Source organism: Felis catus, chromosome B1, assembly GCF_018350175.1.
Source record: "Felis catus isolate Fca126 chromosome B1, F.catus_Fca126_mat1.0, whole genome shotgun sequence".
NCBI classification, from domain to species: Eukaryota; Metazoa; Chordata; class Mammalia; order Carnivora; family Felidae; genus Felis; species Felis catus.
In genome coordinates this window covers 48,982,783-48,995,804 of record NC_058371.1, presented here as the reverse complement: position 1 = coordinate 48,995,804, position 13,022 = coordinate 48,982,783, and positions in this window count along the sequence as shown.

Below are 13,022 nucleotides of genomic sequence, written 5' to 3'. Positions count from 1 at the left end.
CAGTGAGGCTTACATAACCTCTTTCAAAAGTAGAACTGTTTTAAGAGTCTAACCCATTTTCCCTTTATTCCTAAAACCAGTTCAAAACTCCCCTTCTCGGGACAGCCTTCCCTGCTTGGCCTCACCTGCAGGCGTTCACTGAGACTCGCCCTGGAGTGCCCAGTGGTACTCTGTTCCGGTCCCTGGAGCCACAACTGGGGGATCCCCTGACCCCATTTCCCTCGGCCCGGAAGGCAGCCTGGCCTAGAAGTGAGGAAGGCTTTTATCCTCACTGCCTCCAATGTCCTGTGCAACCTTGGAGGGCTCACTCAACCTCTCCGAACTCCATTTCCTCTGGAGGGGGCTCCGAGCTCCAGTGTTCCTTCATCTCTGCTGTCTGGTCCATTACAGAGTAATGGAACCCGGGCCTGAACAGCATGGTCGAGGTGTACCTGGTAGGGAACAGTTCCCAGCACTGTGTCATCTCCCCGACCTCTGTCCACGGGAAAGCAGACATTCACATTTGGGTGGCCATCCTCCTGGACTCTGAGACTCCGGACCGCCACAACTTTGATCTCTTTGCCAATGAAAGTTTGCCCAACCGTGTGGGCTATGCCAAGGTGAAGATCACCCTCATCGATGAGAATGACAACCAGCCCATCTTCAGCCAGCCACCGTACAGTGTACAAAAGTCACCGTGGGGACCTCCGTGCTGACAGTCCTGCTCCGGACCTTGCATGAAACTGTGCGGGCCCTGCTCTCTTTGCCTTTGATGTGTGCTGGTCTATCCGCGTCACCTCTGAGAGGCTTCATTTCCTCATCTGCAAATGGGCATGAGACCTCCCAAGGCTGCTCTCCAGAGGTGTGAATGTTGGATGTGAAAGCATCCCTGGGCAACCCCCACCCACCGTCATCTCCCAGTCTCCCCCAAGGTGCTTCCAGAGCTCCTAGCAGGTAGTAAATTTTGTGGCCACACCTAGCACCCTGCCCCTGACTTTTCCTGAGGTCAGCCTGGTCTTTCTACCTCCTTTGCTGCAGGAGGAGCTGAAGTTACAGCTACCTGCGTAGTAACTGTGAAATTTCCTTCTCCCTGACCTTTTCTGGGACATTATTAAAAAGTTTGATGTGGGGCGGGGGGGGGTGGGGGTGGGGGAGAAGTCTTTGCAAAGGGGTAGAAGGTCTCAAATAGGGCTTAATTTTGGTCACAGAGAAGCCTTTACAGGTGCATGCGGTTAGAAAATGTTTCCTTTTTCAACAAGAAGGGAGAAGGCAGTACATCCATGTTCCTGCCCCTCACCCCCAAAGAGAGGTCCTGCTTGGTCCCTCTTCTGCCATGGTGAAAAACATTATCCACCATGTTTAAAACTAGTTAACGATTGGAGACTGGTAACAGTAAAACCTTGGTGAACAGAACAATACATTGATTACCTGGACTTGTTTTCTCCTTCGTTTCTATTCAGACAACCTCTCATGCGTCAGGGATTAAAGAAAGTGCTGGAAACACAAACCCTCCCGCACTTCAGTTTGCCCACTCTTCCATGAAAGCGCCGTGAATGAACTCCACTGCAGGAGCCCCCCACCCCCAGGATCTCCTGGGATTCTGAACCGGGAAGAATGTTGACAATGTTTTCAAAAAACAAATATAAAAAAAATGTTTTCAGTTATATTCATTAGATATAAAAGGGCAGAGGGCACAGCTTTTTAGGGCAATGAAGCTACTCTGTGTGATCCTGTATGGTAGGTACATGTCAATATCCATTTGTCCAAACCCATGGATGTACATCAAGAAGGAACCCTAAGGTAAACCAGACTCTGTGCCAGAGGATGGGTCAGTGGATGTTCGTCCATGGTAACAAATGTACCCCTCTGGTGGGAATGTTGATAATGAGAGAGGCTGTGTGTGTGCGTGGGGGTAGGTGATAAATGGGAAACCTCTATCTTCTGCTCAGTTGTGCAGCAAATGTAAAAGTGTTCTAAAAAACAAAGTCTACTTAAAAGAAGAAAAGGGTACAGCGGGACAAGTGTTCCCAGTTCTCCTTCCTGGAGGCAACCAGTAAAAACCACCAGTTTTTTTAATCAAAGGTAGAATTTCCCCATCTGGATTCAGCTTTAGCTGGGGGATTTCTGCCTGTTTCTTGGCCTGGATGTAGCAGTGGCTCAACTAACAAGGAGAGGGAGAGGGGCTTCTCTCTGCCTTTGCCTCCTGGGGCATCTAAGCCAAAAGAAACAGTGCAGCCACTTCCCAGACTTCCCTGGCTGCTGGTGCTTAGGGGAAGGCAGTGAGAGAAATGGAGAGGAACAGGAGGATTAGGAGTGCCTTGGTGTCCCCACCCACAGAACCACCTCTGCTTGGACACTGAGTTAAAGGACAGGCTGTCCCTCCATGAAATCCTGTGTTCCAGTTGAATCTGAGCTCCGTGGAGAATGGACACAAGGAAAGGAAGAAGGCTGCTTGCTTTCATCTCAGTTTGTGCTTGAGGGTGGGAGAGGGGGTGATGGGGACAGGACTGGCCTCGAGCAAGTCAAGATGTCCTTGCCGCCTACTACCTTAGCTGCCCAACGCCCAGTGCTTTTTCCTCCCATGACACACAGGATGGGAAAAAAGATCTAGTGAAGAATGTTTAAAGTGTTTTCCAATAAATAAGTAAATAAATAAATAAATAAAATGTTTTCAATTCTATTAACTAGGTTTAAAAGAGCAGAGGGCACAGAAGGGTGAGGATTTGCACAGTAAAATGAAGGAAAAGGAGCCGGACACCATTTCCGTGCCTAGGTTTTATGTTTAGGAGTGTGGACTTCAGGAACACTAAGCTCCTTTTCTATGTGACTTAGCACAAGTCAGTTGTTCCCTCTGGGCTCCCCTTTGCCCGCTGGAAAATGGGGAGTAGGACGACAGCAGGGCAAATTCAAGTGCTGTGGGGATCAGGCAGGTCATGGGAATGAGGGCCCACACACACCCCATATGAGCTTCTAAATGGGGCAGCTGCCTCTCAGCTCTGGCCAATGATCGCCACAGGGGAAATAAGTTTTTATTAACCGATTCACCAGAGGGGCTAAACTTGACAGGACAGAAAAAAAGAAATGGCTGTGTTCTCCCAGGCCTTTCTTCAGTAGTACTCTGGATTCTCTTGCTCACCCTCTGATGATATCTTGTACCAATAGATCAGATTCCGGGACTTTCTGATCAACTTCCCAAAATGGAACGGTTCCATTTTTAAATTACAACATCCTTTTAGATATTAAAAACTTGATCATTTAAGTCAAAGCTGTAGTCACAAATATAATTCAAAACTTCAACCCACCTGCTAGTTCAGGTCTGACTGGTCACCGCCCCTTCTAGCTCTCCCCAGATGCTCTGATGTTCCCCTCTTCCCCAGCAGTCGCTCCCCTCAAAGCAGGGCAGTGACTAGAAAGATAGACAAAGGCCAAGGGTAGGGATCTTTTGTGACTGTTGTAATCTCACTATTGGTGGGTCTCACAACTGGAATGTGAGTTCACTCACCTACTTACTGCTCTCAGCTTTACGACTTCACGAATACCCAGTAAATAGCAAATGACATCATGAATCTGATTTTTAAGTCAAATTTGTACATGCGAGCTCAAAATTACTCAATGCCACTGGGCCAAACCAGACCTATCTGTGGGCTACACTGGAGGGCTCTGGCTTAGAATGAGTTTGAAGGTCTTTTCTAGTCACTGTCATCTGTGAAGTTACGATTTTCCTAGATTAAGAAACCCTGGGGAGCGCCTGGGTGGCTCAGTCGGTTGAGCCTCTGACTTCAGCTCAGGTCATGAACTCACGGTCTGTAAGTTTGAGCCCCGCGTTGGGCTCTGTGCTGAGAGCCCGGAGCCCGCTTCGGATTCTGTGTGTGTATGTCTCTCTCTGCACCTCCCCTGCTCACACTCTGTCAAAAATAAACAAACATTAACATTGGAAGTCATCCAAGGTTTCCCCTTACAGTCAGGGTCCCCCCAACCCTCCTCCCCCACTCCCCCAGGACTTCTGGGTGGCAGAGGCCTCCTGGAAATGAACTCTCCTGGGTGGATACCACCAGTGTCCTAGAGAAACAAGACCTGAGGGGAAGGCCAGCAGGTGGCAGGAGAGAATAGCAAGGTTCTCAGTTTCTGTCCAGTTGTGGTTCCAGCTGCCAACTTGTGAGTCCATACTGTATTCTGACTTTTGGATGGGAGGTGGAACACAGGACCTTGGGTATCCCTCCAGCACCAAGAATCTTGAAGCACATCTGGAAAAGCTATGCTTTGGTGGTGAGTTGGGGTGGGGTGGGGGGAGATGTGGGTTCTCGAAGGTCTTTGCCATTGAAATCTTAGAAATGTGGGACAGAAGGTGCCTGACCCCTCTAAACCAATAGCATGTATTGATTGGAAAAGCAAATGGCTGTTCAAAACACAATGCTTATATTTAAAAACATTTGTTTCGGATTCAGCTTCTAGCTTTCCCTTACGGGTATTAATGCACAGGTTTTGTAGAATCATGGAATTTCATAGAAACATAGCCCATGGAGTTTAGAAGGGACCTTGAAGGTCACCTAAGCTGATCACACTCTTCTGTGCCCTTTACAACGTCCTGTAACAGAACTCCTTCAGTGTCAGCATGAATGCATCCAGAGACAGGAAGCTCAGTACTTTCTAAAGCCATTTGTTGTTAGAAAATTACTTTATGGAGTCAAAGTCAGTCCCACAGTGACTTCAACCCATCATTTTGTCTTCTGGAGCTACACAGACCAAGTTGAAGTCCTCCTCTATGAACAGGCTTGGAAGGCTGGATCACATGTCAATTGACACATGAGACTGCTCCTAAACATCCCATTAGCAGAAAAAGCAGGCATCTGAGGACAGAAGATGGCCCCTCACATCACATGGATCACACCCCCAACCCCCACTTGCCTAACTCCCAGGTAAACAGCAGCTCCTCAACTGTTCACATTCACTAGCCATGACCCCAGCGGCTTGCACAGAGCAGGGGAGAGCCCATTCTTGTCCACATGTAGCCTAGATCACCTGACTCTTTGACAATGTCTTTTCCACACATCACAGTGATTAGACTGCTGGGACCTTGGGGAGTTATTTTGGATCAGAGGACTTTTAGATAGGGGGATGGGTGGATGGATTGATCGATTTTTCTTTTTGCTGTAACATGTCACGAACACCCAAAAGAGTGCACGGAAAGATACAATCACTTTGAAAGAGAATGATAATATAAATACCTGTGTTTTATCGCCCAAGCTAAGAAATTGAACAGCCCCCACCCCTGCCCCCTTTGTGCCCGCCCCTCTTCATGGCCACTCCTTCCCTCCCAACTCTCATCGCTTTTGTGATAACCTTTCCCTTGCTTTTCTTCATGGCCTTTATCCCATACTTTTGTCTAACAAAACAATACACTGTTTAGTTCTGCCTGTTTTGAACTTTATATAAATGGAATTTTGTTTGTAGTTTTTTTCTATGATTTGCTTCTTTCACTTAATATTATGTGTTTAATGAATTTTCCCTCTTAAAGATATCTTGTTAGAGTCCACTGAGTTAATTCTTGCTTTAATGATTTACTCCAAAATAGTCCCCTTTACAAATATTGTCTACACATTTGTAAACATTCCTCCTATATTATAATCCAAAAAATTTGGGAAAACATTGAATGGGGAAGGTCTCAGGGTAGTCCCTTCAGCAAACTTCTAGAACCATCCTTTCCAATTGAGATTAATCGATTATTCAGCACTCTTTGGACAACATTCTCCCAGTAACTAATCCTCTTAATTTTACTTTAATACGGACCATATTTTTCTACTTGCTCATGGGGTTGTCAGAAAACACCTTCCTTGAAATCCAGATCAAATGGATTCATGGCATTTTCCTGATTTACCAATTCAGCAACCTTGTCAAAATAAGACTTAGAAAACTTGTATTGGCTCCTAATAATTGCTGTAACATTTTCTAAATCAAATAAAACAGCCCTTCTATAACTCTGCCTGAGATGGTGAGAAGCTCACCAAGCCTAAAATTGTAGGGAATCACCTTTGACCTTCAGAAAACCAGAACTACAATTGCTAATCTCTTGCCTTCCATGAGGTCACAGATAATCTTGCATGGCCTTTCTTCACAAGTTTTCAGTACCTGGAATGTCCTTTGTCTGGGCCAGGGGGTTATGCCTCCAGGGGGACAAAAGCTTATCTACTGGGACAAGGAAGGCATTTTTAGCACAGAGAAGATGACAAAGCTCTTAATGATTGGTTTCCAGAAAATGGCAGATGAGATAATTTTCAGAAATTGGCAGTAGGAGTAGGATTAAGAACTTGAGGGTGAAGGGGAAGGTTGAGATAGTCACTGGAGTAATGAAAGCATGCTTTTATGAGAAATGAATCAGATTGCCAAAAGGAAATGGTAGGGTTAGGATAATTTAATAGTTGGCCCATTTAATATGGAATGATAACTCTCTCCACCGGCCAACTCCCAGCCAAGGAGCAGGAGAGGAGAAAGAAGACAGGACAGTCTGGGGCTGAGGGTGCACCAGCTAAGGGGTAAATTTTAGATGAGTTTAGGCCATTTTGTGGGAGCAAAACCAAAGGGGCCGAGGGGCTGAGGAGCTCCAGAACCCAGAGGAAGGGAATCAGATGGAACAAAAGGAGGTGTGGACTGAGGAAAATGGGATATGTTATGTGACTGGGGGGTTAAGGAGAAGTGAGTTTGGTTATGGTGGGAAAGGGAAGGCCCAGAGATGAGACTCACAGAGCAGGATGACATGTGGCCTGGGAAGTGGTGGGCCTGCTGCTGATGACCAGCAGAGAGTGACGTCAGGAGAAAGGGAACAGGCTCAGGTGGGGCATCCCCGTGCAGGCTAGCACCACTGACAGTCAGGGCACCAGGCCCACACGTTAGGTGCCAGAGTCGCTAGAGTTGAAGGGGAAAGTACCAGAACCAGATGGATGATCTTCAAACGAGGAGCTGGGGGACAGTGGTAGGTTAATGGTCTGGATGCTGCAGCAGGGAACAAAGCAGGTTCCTACATGGCCCTAGAACGTGATGGCAGTGGGTTCCCCACATGTCCCCAGAGGACAAGGGGAAGCCACCTTGACCCAGAAGAGCGAAGGAGACAAAGGCATTGAGACTGAACGGAAATTCATGATGATGATGCTGGAACAACAGGCCTCTGGGACAGGAGCTCTGGAGTCAGACTTGCAGGAATGGGGCTGAGGCCGAATGGGGAGCTGCAGGACCCAGCAGGGGAGTCAGTGGGTGGGTTTTCAAGGAGAGTTGCTATGGATAACATAGAGGAAGGCACAAAGAGTTGCGGGGGTGGGGGGCCTGTGTGAGGACCAGGGGCGATCTTGTTGCAGCCTCAAACCGCCCTATGGGGTGGAGATGGTCTCTCTTTCATAAATGCAGAAGCCCAGAGCTAATATGAATGTAATTGCAGGGCAAGCAGGAACATGCCCACAGGAACAGCTGCCCATGGGCAGCGGGGGTGGGGGAGGGTGAGGGTGGGGGGGGGTAGGGAGGGGAGTTCATTAACAGGACGGTTTTTTTCGGCACTATACCTGTGAGCTTTCCCAGACATACAAAATGTGTGAGACCTTTAAAAACGCGTGTCCAAAGCGCTAGTATCCAAAATCTATAAAGAGCTCACCAAACTCCACACCCGAAAAACAAATAACCCAGTGAAGAAATGGGCAGAAAACATGAATAGACACTTCTCTAAAGAAGACATCCGGATGGCCGACAGGCACATGAAAAGATGCTCAACGTCGCTACTTATCAGGGAAATACAAATCAAAACCACACTCAGATATCACCTCACGCCAGTCAGAGTGGCCAAAATGAACAAATCAGGAGACTATAGGTGCTGGAGAGGATGTGGAGAAACGGGAACCCTCTTGCACTGTTGGTGGGAATGCAAATTGGTGCAGCCACTCTGGAAAGCAGTGTGGAGGTTCCTCAGAAAATTAAAAATAGACCTACCCTATGACCCAGCAATAGCACTGCTAGGAATTTACCCAAGGGATACAGGAGTACTGATGCATAGGGGCACTTGTACCCCAATGTTTATAGCAGCACTCTCAACAATAGCCAAATTATGGAAAGAGCCTAAATGTCCATCAACTGATGATAGAGATAAAGAAATTGTGGTTTATATACACAATGAAGTACTATGTGGCAATGAGAAAGAATGAAATATGGCCCTTTGTAGCAACGTGGATGGAACTGGAGAGTGTGATGCTAAGTGAAATAAACCATACAGAGAAAGACAGATACCATATGGTTTCACTCTTAGGTGGATCCTGAGAAACTTAACAGAAACCCATGGGGAAGGAAAAAAAAAAAAAAAAAAGAGGTTAGAGTGGGAGAGAGCTAAAGCATAAGAGACTCTTAAAAACAGAACAAACTGAGGGTTGATGGGGGGTGGGAGGGAGGGGAGGGTGGGTGATGGGTATTGAGGAGGGCACCTTTTGGGATGAGCACTGGGTGTTGTATGGAAACCAATTTGACAATAAATTTCATATATTAAAAAAATAAAATAAAATAAAATTTCTTAGAAAAAATAAATAAATAAATAAAATAAAAACGCGTGTCCAAAGTGAAATAGAAGCCAACATAATCGAATACGTACTTAACGAATGCCTACAAATGTAGGACTAGGATGCCATTCTGATATGCTTAGATTCAGCGCTTATAAACATTTCATTCCATTTTAAACTTGTAACTTACCAATACACGTTGATTACTGAGTGATCCTAATCATCTGTAAGGTAATTGAGTTAATCAAAGCCAAACAACACCTGAATCATCTCTGAATCAAGGCTGAGCTCCAGGGTCCTGAGTTTTTCTGGCAAGACCCCAGTCTCACTGACTTTATCGCACCAGAGCTAATTTCACTAATCCTTTATTAATCATGGCCTAAGGCCAGAACTAACCACTGAAACCACAGGGGCCTTTGTGGACAATAAACCAACCTTGCCCCCATTCTTGCTTTATTTTTTTAAATTTATTTTTGCCTTTCCCCTTGCTTTACTTTTCTCACAAGCATATCACCATCTGCCATACTATACATTTTTTTGTATCTATTTGTTGGGCTTGATCTGCATAAACTCCATAAGGGCAGGGATTTTGTTAACTTTGTACCCCAGCATCTAGAACAGTGCTCGGCTCACACTAGGAGCTCAATAAAATATTTGCTGAATGAATGAAATTTCAAAAGTGAAGTTGAGAAGGTTCAACTTATATGTTTTTTCAAAGTTTAAAAATACTTCACATTTTACAGCAAATACAACAATTTATTTAATGGGTGACATGAATGCATTTTGTTGCATTTAACATGAGGTGGGAGAGGGCTTCTATAAAAAAGGTAATAGGGGCTTGGATGACTTTTAAATGGCCTTGCTCATGAAATGAATAGATGGATGGATGGATGAATAAAGCTGGAAAGGACCTTAGAGATCAGCCAGACAGAGATGTGCCCTGATTTCATCATCCAGGGAGTGGCAGAGGCAGGACCGGAACCAGGGTCCTGACTCCCAGGCCAGTCCTCTCTTCCTGTCCTCCATCCTGTGTCCCTCTTCCTCCACCCACCCCCCACCTCTCCCACCAGCTCCACACAAGGTGGGTGGAGGATGTGGTGAGCATCTTAGCAGAGATGGGCTTACCATGAAACCAGTGATGGCGAAGTTACACTTACAAAGACCTATACCCAAGGTCTATATTTCTGCATTTGTAATGTTCTGTTCCTCTTCTTAAAAAGCGCCTCCTGCCAAATTGTATCAGCTTCAGGCTCCCCCAAACTGGGATCCACCCAGTGCTGGGCACAGTCCGAATGGCCTACCTCTCTCCCCGCTTCTACTCCATACACATATCCACAAAGGACTGACCCACTCACTTCCCAGGCCCACCAGGCCCCAGACTTGTAGACAAGATTCACAAAAACGTGCTATTTTTCTGACGTGACTTATGAAGGAAGTGCACCAACCTAATTGAGGAGGTTACTGGAGCTGTTTGGGAGAGAATCCCTCCTCCTCCCTGATGAGGTCTGGCCCTGCCGGTGAGAGAGAGCGGTGAGCCAGCCGTCCCGTGGGCTGGGATGGCGGCAGGGAGAGAACGGGGCCTGCCCAGGGCGCCAATCCCCTCTACACCTCCCACTCCCGAAATGTGGCACCGAGAAGACCTGCCCTTCAAGCGCACGGGAAGAACAAAGGGGAAAGTCTGGGCCTGAGACAGGGCCCAAGGCTTTACCGGGCTTCTGCAGCCTGAGAACCATCACCCTCATCTGGCCCCTTCTGTCACTTCCGCTTCCGGTGAGGCTGGAGACCAAGCCAGGGTGGCTTGGCACCTCTTAGTTCCTGTTTGCAGTTAGGGGCACTTCCTCACCCAGCTGATAGCCAGCCTTGGAGCACCCTTGTGTCCTGTAATCACCGAAACCCCAACCGTGTCTCCTGGGGAGGAGCCTTGGTCCCCTCCCTTCCTTTGACCTGGCCAAGTCCCGCTCATCCCGGAAGGCTTTGCTCTCCCTGATCCACTTGCGGGCCGACCTGCTTGCTTTTTCTTTGCGTTCCTTGATTTTCTGTAATTATCTCTATTTAGCGTTTCTCAAAGTAAAGAGGAATCATTTATTTGTTCCCAGAAAGCAAGGACTGTGCCTTTTATCTCTTAAATGCAAAGACATTTGGGGGGCAGAAGTTCAAATTAATGAGGGTTGGCTGTGTAAAAGCAGTTGGCGATGGAGACAATTCACCTGCCCATGACCACGTCTGCTTCTCTAACTGCAAAAACGTAAAAAGCACGGGGGAAACGACAACAACCAACAGGAATTTATGAATTGCCTCCTATGTGCCAGATACAGTATTGTTTAATCCTTAAGACTCTTTGCTAGTATGCACATTAAATAGGTGAGGGCACCGACCCCAAGAACCAAAGTGGCTCGCTCAGCATCAGACGGCCTAGGCCTCACCATTCCGGGAAGTGATCCCCATTATCCACCCCATCCTCGCGGTGTGGAGAGGATCACGCGTGCTGCAGTGGCCCTGTCTTCAAAACCTCCACATCCTAACAGTCTCCCAGAGTGGGACAGCCTGCGTTTCTTCTTGCAAGGGGAAGTAGCTTTTCTTTGCCTTAAAATACTTTATAAGGTATGACATTCCAAACATAATGATCTTTAAAAAAATTTTTTTTTATTTTAATAATTTATTTATCTTTTAATTTACATCCAAGTTAGCAAGTTAGCGTATGGTGCAACGATGATTTCAGGAGTAGATTCCTTAATGTCCCTTCCCCATTTAGCCCATCCCCCTCCCACAACCCCTCCGCAACCCTCTGTTTGTTGTTCTTTATATTTAAGTCTCTTATGTTTTGCCCCCTCCCTGTTTTTATATTATTTTTGCTTCCCTTCCCTTATTTCATCTGTTTTGTCTCTTACAGTCCTCATATGAGTGAAGTCATAGGATATTTGTCTTTCTCTGACTAATTTCACTTAGCATAATACCCTCCAGTTCCATCCACGTAGTTGCAAATGGCAAGATTTCATTCTTTCTGATTGCCAAGTAATACTCCATTGTATATATAAACCACATCTTCTTTATCCATTCATCCATCGATGGACATTTGGGCTCTTTCCATACTTTGGCTATTGTCAATAGTGCTGCTATAAACATTGGGGTGCATGTGCCCCTTCAAAACAGCACACCGGTATCCCGTGGATAAATACCTAGTAGTGTAATTGCTGGGTCGTAGAGTAGTTCTAGTTTAATTTTTTGAGGAATCTCCATACTGTTTTCCAGAGTGGCTATGCCAGTTTGCAGTCCCATAAAATTTTTTTTTTATTATTATAGAGAGAAAGCATGAGCAGGGCAGAGGGACAGAGAGAGAGAGAGAGAGACAGAGAGACAGACAGAGAGAGAGAGAGAGAGGATGAATCTCAAGCAGGCTCCACTCTCAGTCCAGAGCAGGACATGGGGCTTGATCTCATGAGCTGGACACGGGGCTTGATCACATGACCCTGGGATCATGACCTGAGACAAAATCAAGCGTCAGATGCTCAACCAACTGAGCCACTCAGGCACCCCCGAAACATAATAATTTTCTATTTAAATGTCTATTAAATTCTATTTTTTTTTTTAATTTTTTTTTCAACGTTTATTTATTTTTGGGACAGAGAGAGACAGAGCATGAACGGGGGAGGGGCAGAGAGAGAGGGAGACACAGAATCGGAAACAGGCTCCAGGCTCTGAGCCATCAGCCCAGAGCCCGACGCGGGGCTCGAACCCACGGACCGCGAGATCGTGACCTGGCTGAAGTCGGACGCTTAACCGATTGCGCCACCCAGGCGCCCCTATTAAATTCTATTTAAATTCTATTAAATGTCTTGATACTATTGGATATATCTGTTGGACTGAGCCTAGTCGATTTAAGAGACAGGGAAAGTAATTAGTCTTTCCCTTTCAGAAGAACATAAGAATTATTTTCTGTGTTTCTGAAGTCAGTTATAAGAGTACAGACCCCTTACTTCACAAAAGGGGAGAGAACAGAAAGGCCTGAGGTTTTTGCTTTGGTACAGTCACCTGGGTGTTTTGAAATTTTGATGAGTCCTAATGGAGGGGGGGCAGAGGTGGGGCATCTCCCCCCCTCCCCAAGTCCTTCTGTCTTGAGCTGGTGAAAAGCTGTTCTTACATACTGCTTCTCTTATGGCCTAAATGAATTATTCCACTGTTCTGTATCCTTTTCCCAAGAAGGAAATACTCCCCCATTGCCCACAGGGCCTAGAGTTATGCCATCAATCCTGCTGAAGTTTTGGAAACAATGGAGCTACTGAGAGCCCCAAACTTCTGAGCTCTCCCAGGGTTCTGTTGAGTTATAAGAGCCATAGGACCCCCGATTTTGTTTGAAATCATTCTTTGCCAAGTAAAGGTCTTCATTGCTGGTCTAACATTTTGGGGACCATTTTTGGCAATCCAAATGAAGTAGGTAGACGTTCATGAGACATCTGACCCTTTCGGGTCTTGTCTAAGGCTCTGCGAAAGCAGATAACTTTTCCCGAAGACACTGCTGAA